General features: G+C 40.1%; 1 protein-coding gene across 1 annotated transcript in view; it reads left to right on the forward strand.

The window, feature by feature from the left end:
- LOC106869718 (uncharacterized) overlaps positions 1 to 7500 on the forward strand; it is a 51285-nt gene that overhangs the window by 42456 nt on the left and 1329 nt on the right. The window lies entirely within an intron of this gene.

A 7500-nucleotide genomic window follows, 5' to 3' on the forward strand; every position in this document is an offset into this window, starting at 1 on the left:
ACTGGGTACTGCACACATTCTACGCAAAACACTTTCAATACAGTAAACAAAAGAGCACCACAGCAAACCACAGCACATACCCAAGGCGCACAGAGCTGCGCTCGGTAGTGAAGTGAAAGCACGTTATAAAAATAAAAATAAAACTACTGAATAATAATAATAATAATAATAATAATTATTATTATTATTATTATTATTATTATTATTATTATTATTATTATTATTATTATTATTATCATCATTATTCTTTCTACTGAAGGCACAAGGCCTGAAATTTGGTGGGAGGAGACTGGTCAATTACATCAACCCAAGTGTTTTACTGGTACTTAATTTATCAACCTCAAAAGGATTAAAGGCAAAGTCAACCTCAGCGGAATAATAATAATAATCATCATCATCGTCGCTTAACGTCACTTAACGTCCGCTTTCCATGCTGACATGGGTTGGACAGTTTGACTGAGGACTGGTGAGCCAGAAGCCTGCACCAGGCTCCAATCTGATCTGGCAAAGTTTCTACAGTTGGATGCCCTTCCTAATGCCAACCACTCCAAGAGTGTAGTGGGTGCGTTTACGTGCCACCGGCACGAGGGCTAGTCAGGTGGTACTGGCAATGACCACTGGCAATGTGCACAGCAGCACTAACATCGGCCATGCTCAAATGTTGTTTCTCACATGCCACCGGCACATGTGCCAGTAAGGCAATGCTAGCAACGATCATGCTCAAATGGTGCTTCATGTCAGCGATTTTGATTTTGATTTCACTTGCCTCAATAGGTCTTCGCATGCAAAGTCTATTGTCCAATGAATGAAGAGTACTCATAAGTGGGCTGGTTATACACCACTGGCATAGGCCACGGGTTATGGTCTCACTTGGCTTGTCAGGTCTTCTCAAGCACAGCATATCTCCAAAGCTCTCGGTCACTAGTCATTGCCTCGTTGAGGCCCAATGTTCGAAGGTCATGCTTCACCACCTCATCCCAGGTCTTCCTGGATCTACCTGTTCCACAGGTTCCCACAACTGCTAGGGTGTGACACTTTTTCACACAGCTGTCCTCATCCATTCGCAACCTAGACCATACCAGCGCAGTCGTCTCTTTTGCACACCACATCTGATGCTTCTTAAGTCCAACTTTTCTCTCAGGGCGCTTACACTCTGTCATGTATGCACACTGACATTACACATCCAGCGGAGCATACTGGTTTCTTGCCGTTTATTCAATTTTTTTTATATCCACTCTACTAATATGTGGTGTTGCAAAGTCACATTTTTTTCCTTTACAATCATATCTGGTCTCCTTAACTTAGTAGTATTGTCAGTCTTTATGGAGAAATTCCATAAAATCTTGTAATTACTGTTCAGTATCACAGTATCTTGCTCGTGTTCACACAACTTTTCTGCTACTAATCTTGTTTGTGCTTATACTCTTTATATGCTAGCTTACTGCTTTTACTTCAGAGATGGTTAATACTTTCATCACTTTTTCTACAGATTCAGCATTTACTCTCTGACTTAGTTTTATCAATCTTTGCCTTTATCAAATTAGTTCTAACGGCTTTCTACTGAGCAGCTATAATTTGAGATTCAATTTCTTGTTTCAAGTTTCGATCTGTCAGCCACAGCCAGCATTTATTTTTTACTTCCAAAATCTTTTGTTTATTGCATGAATTGGCCGTGTTATTCCTTCTCTTTCCAATTATCTGTCTTGTTATTTTTCTGAAGTAGGCTGAAATTTGAAGGAGATTTGCCTGCTGATGCTAACAGGTTGAGTAACTATGTATCTTATTATTTGGCTCACTTCTTTGATTGGAAGGAGATGATTAAGTACAGCTGTTTGGACACTAACAATTTGGCATGGCTAACTGGACATTCAACTTGGCATGGATGGGAATCACAGACACACACACACACACACACACACACATTCATGCATGTACGTGCATGCAGGAATATACATATAAACATATGTGTGACTGAGAGAGAAAGAGGGGGTGAGAGAGGGACAGAGACCTTATAATTGACTTATGATTACTTTGGTTTACTACGTCTTCTTCATTGGACACGAGACTCGGCTTGTGAAGACCTGTTGGGGCAAGCGAAGTGAAATCATGATGGCACCTGTGCCCAGCGTCGCCTTTCTGGCACTTGTACCAGTGGCATGTGTTAAGACATTCAAGTGAGATCATTGCCAGTGCTGCAGGACTGTGCAGGTTGCATGTAAAATGCACCATTTTGACCTTGGCCGTTGCCAGTACCTCCTGACTGGCCTTTGTGCCTGTGGCACGTAAAAGCACCTACTACACTCTCGGAGTGGTTGGCGTTAGGAAGGGCATCCAGCTATAGAAACTCTGCCAAATCAGATTGGAGCCTGGTGTCGCCTCCTGGTCCACCAGTCCTCAGTCAAATCGTCCAACCCATGCTAGCATGGAAAGCGGACGTTAAACGGTGATGATGATGATGATGATCAACTCACTCCATTAACTAACTCTTTCATTAATGCATTCCTGCATTGACTCACTCTTTCATTGATTCCTTCCCCTATTGACTCACTCCATTCACTCACCGTTCTCATTCACTTGGCTCCTTCATTGATCCATAAACCTCAGATAGATCAAAGCTATCAGTACTTACTTAGAAGGAGAAACAATTACAAAATTATTCACTTCCTGGTATGAAGATGGTACTTATATAATTTTTTTTCTGTATGTATTATATTTTTTACTTTATTTTTTTTCTTGTGTTTATATGTATTCTGTATTTTTCTTTTTTGCATCTTGTATATGTTATTTGTTTTATATGTTTATATGTTATCTTATATTTTATTATGCATTTTATTTTCGAAGTTTAGTAAATGAAAACCGCATGGAAAAAAACTCCCACTTCATTTGGTTGAGCATTCAGCAGAATACCTTGTGATGTTTGGTGGCATCCACTTATATATAAACAGGTGGTGGACCTCTTAAATCCCATTCTAATCAATTTTGCCTTTCCTCTGCATTCTCGGGCAGTTGATAAAGTAAGAGTACCAAGTTTGGGTCGATATAATTCAATATTTTTTTTATCTCTTCCCAACTCCTTCCTGGCCACTCCCACCCTCTCTTCTATAATCTGTATAGCTATATAAAGATGGCAAGCTGGCAGAATCTTTAACATGTCAGGTAAAATTTTGGTCACCTGTATGTTCTGAGTTCAAATTCCACTAAGGACCACTTTGCCTTTCATCCTTTCCAGTTTGACAAAGGGCTAAGATACCTGGCCATTGTCAAGAAAACCTGTACCCCGCAGCAGAAGTGTTAAGACCAATCCTGCTGGTGGCATAAGCACTCGTGATGGTGCCATATAAAAGCGTCTGTATGGTGCCACGTAAAAGCACCCATGTGGCACCATGTAAACGCATCCATGCAGCGTCACATAAAAGTGCCTGTGCAGTGCCATGTAAAAGCGCCCATGTGACACCACATAAAAGTGCCCATGTGGTACCATGTAAAGGATCCTGTGTGGGTCACATTGCGCCCATGTAAAAGCTCCCATACGGTGTCACATAAAAGTGCCCATGTGGTGTCTTGTAAAAGCACCCAGCACACTCTGTAAAGTGGTTGACATTAGGAAGGGCATCCAGCCATAGAAACCATGCCAAATCAGACTGGAGTCTGGTGCAGCTCCCCGGCTTGTCAGCTCTGGTCAAGCTGTCCAACCCATGCCAGCATGGACAATGGACGTTAGATGATGATGATGATTATGATGATAATGATTATGAACACTAGGATCGCTGTCATCGACCTGCCTCCTCCCCCGAAATTGTGCCTTGTGCCAAAATTTGAGACCAATATGTATAGCCATGTAGCTCCTCTACAGCAAGAAATCTATTGTTTTAGTTCCATCTCTTATACATTAACCCCTACCCCCTACATCTAACATAAAGCTACCTCCCTTTCTGTTGTAGTGACACTCAGGACATCCTAGTCTTGCAAACTGCTGCATGACAACTTCACTAGTGCTGGTGCCAGGGGAAAAAAGCCTCCAGTACACACTGTAAAGTGTTTGGGTTAGGAAGGGCATCCAGTTGTACAGGGTGTCCACAAAGTCTAGGTACATGGGGATTAACACATACTTTAAGAAATTATTATTTCTTATATTTAATTGTATATGTTATGATTTTATTTACTCCATGTACCCAGACTTTGTGGACACCCTGTAGAAGCCATATCACGACTGACAATGTTGCATGATGCAGTCTTCCAACCTGTCAGATCTTGTCAAAATATCTGACCCATGCTAACATAGAACATGGATGTTAAACAATGATGACAAAGATGATTTTTCTAATCTCTTAGTGGCTTCAGCATCTTCTGTACAGGGTTTCTGATGTGAATTGTATCAATTCCAATTCTATAATTCTCGTTTTTCAACATGGCCATCAAAAGTTGAAAGGCAAAATCCACACTTAGTATAAAGGAACATAACAAGAATGTATTTTTGCCTAATGGCCAACCAATTCCACCCACAAATATACAGTGTGTGTGTGTGTGTGTGTACTTTTTTATTAAAGCTGTAGAAACATCACAAAATTACTCAGAGTTTCGCATTTCTGTCATCAGAAATAAAACTGTGGTGATACATGTAATATATGATTTGATATAATCTAATTTGATGAATAAGCATTTGAATTTGATTGGGTTATGACTGGGGAGAGTCAATTTCTTTTTGTGCTTTATAATTTAACACACTCACTGGTAAAATTTCCACTTATTTCTTATTTCTATTTTCCTAATATTTTCATTGCGTCTTGCAACCTTTTCAATTGTCTTGATTGGGCTACTTATTTTCAAAATATAAACGGTGTTATATTTTCTAATGGTTGGGAAGGTTGGGGGTGTATAAATTGAACAGTAGGAGTGGCTGTGTGGTAAGTAGCTTGCTTACGAACTGCATGGTTCTGGGTTCAGTCCCACTGCGTGGCACCTTAGGCAAGTGTCTTCTATTATAGCCTCGGGCCGACCAAAGCCTTGGGAGTGGATTTGGTAGACGGAAACTGAAAGAAGCCCATCGTATATATGTATATATATATATATATATGTGTGTGTGTGTGTGTGTGAATGTTTGTGTGTCTGTGTTTGTCCCCCAACATCACTTGACAACCGATGCAGGTGTGTTTACATCCCCATAACTTAGCAGTTCTGCTAAGTACTAGGCTTACAAAGAATAAGTCCTAGGGTCGATTTGCTCGACTAAAGGTGGTGCTCCAGCATGGCCACAGTCAAATGACTGAGACAAGTAAAAGAGTATATATATATTATATTATATAATATCAATAAAAAAAACCTTGAGTGAAGAAGGGAGTAATGCATGTTCAATCTATACACCTCCAACCCATCCAACTGTTAACAAATACAACACCGTTTATGTTTTGAAAATAAGTTATCCAATGAAATTCAAATGCTTATTCACCAAATTGGATTATACCAAATCAATTATTACATGTACCATTGCAATTTTGTTCCAGCCTTGATAACAACTGTCCAACAAATGGAAAAGTAAAACTCTGAGTAACAGTTTTATGATGTTTTTGCAGTTTTAATAAAAAAGCATATTACTCTACCTTTGGCATTCGAGTACTATTTTTTCCACCTTGTTTTGCATTTATGTACTTACCTCTGTGTGTGTGTGTGTGTGTGTGTGTGTGTGTGTGTGTGTGTGTATGTGTGTGTGTATGAATATGTATATATATGTATGCATGTATGTATGTATGTATGTATGTATATATGTGTGTATATATATATATATGTATGTGTGTGTATATATATATATATATATATATATATATATATTCAAATTACGATGAACGTAAACAAACAAACGAAGTTTGCTTTTAGAAGCGTTGAGATGTCTTAGAAAGTTACAGAAGTGATTTTAAATTCTCAATCGCAGGATAATGCTAATAATATAGCCTGAACAGGATAAACTACCCCTATGTGCTCATACACACTCATGCACATACACACTCATGCACATAAACACTCATGCACATACACGCACATCTAGCTAAATATTTACACATATATATATAACCTTAGAGGTGCCACACAAATTTCTATTTACCAAATTTCATTTGTCTGGATTTGGTCAACTCAATGTAGAAGTTATGTGCCCAAGGTGCCATGCAGTGACACTTTGGGCAACCCATTCCTTGCATCCTCTCCACCCTATTGATATGATCCAGAGACAAACTGAGGCAAGAAATCCAGTACCCAAATTGGTAACAGAATCAGAGATGTGAGTGTGCCATGATGTCAGGTGTAAGCGAAATCATTCCCCAAAATGTCCAGTGCCATACCTGGCATATCTGGATTTATATCAGAGTGACCTCCAAGAGAGATGCTTTAACGAAAGCTGGGGTGTGCCTCACTCCTAGTGGTCATCCCAGCACACCAGACACCAACTTGAAATTTCTGATGACCCCCATGTTATAGCTCAATGGTCATTGGACTTACCCTGAGTTTGTCCATCCTTTTCACAGGTCTTTTTTTAGTCCTGTTGGGTTTCTAGCGACCCTCCTCACCAAGCTACCCAGTGGTGTGTTGGGAACAGGGTGGGGGGGCAGATTAGTCACTGATGACCCAACCGTGCTCATCAGTGGTCGTACTGGGTCTCATCTTACCAAAAGCACTCATGAGAGACCTCACTAGTTACTTGACATATGTGTGCATATATTCTTTTATTCTTTTGCATGTTTCAGTTATTTGACTGCAGCCATACTGGAGCACCACCTTAAAGGGTTTTTTTTTAGTTGAAGAAATCGACCCCAGGACTTATTCTTTGTAAGCCCAGTACTTGTTTCATCGGTCTCTTTTGCCGGACCGCTAAGATATGGGGACATAAACACACCAGTATTAGTTGTCAAACGATGGTGGGGGGATGAACACAGACATACACATAAACATACACACACACACACACACATTCACACACACACACATGCACACACACACACACACACACACACACATATATGGAGCACTCTGTCAGTTACAACGAGGGTCTCAGCTAATATGATCAACAGAACAGCTTGCTCATGAAATTTACATGCAAGTGGCTGAGCACTCCACAGACACGTGTACCCCTAACATAGTTCCCAGGGAGATTCAGCGTGACACAGAGTGTGACAAGGCTGGACCTTTGAAATACAGGTACAGCTCATTTTTGCCAGCTGAGTGGACTGGAGCAACGTGAAATAAAGTGTCTTTCTCAAGGACACAGTGTGTCGCCGAGAATTGAATTCACGAGCTTACAATCATGAGTCGAATACTCTAAACACTAAGCCACACACCTTCACACACACACACACACACACACTCATTTATATATATATATATATATATATATATATATATATATATATATATCCAACAGGCTTCTTTCAGTTTCCATCTACCAAATCCGCTCACAAGGCTTTGGTCGGCCCAAAGCTATAGTAGAAAACACTTGCCCAAGGTGCCACACAA

This window comes from Octopus bimaculoides, chromosome 11, assembly GCF_001194135.2.
Source record: "Octopus bimaculoides isolate UCB-OBI-ISO-001 chromosome 11, ASM119413v2, whole genome shotgun sequence".
Lineage (NCBI taxonomy): Eukaryota > Metazoa > Mollusca > Cephalopoda > Octopoda > Octopodidae > Octopus > Octopus bimaculoides.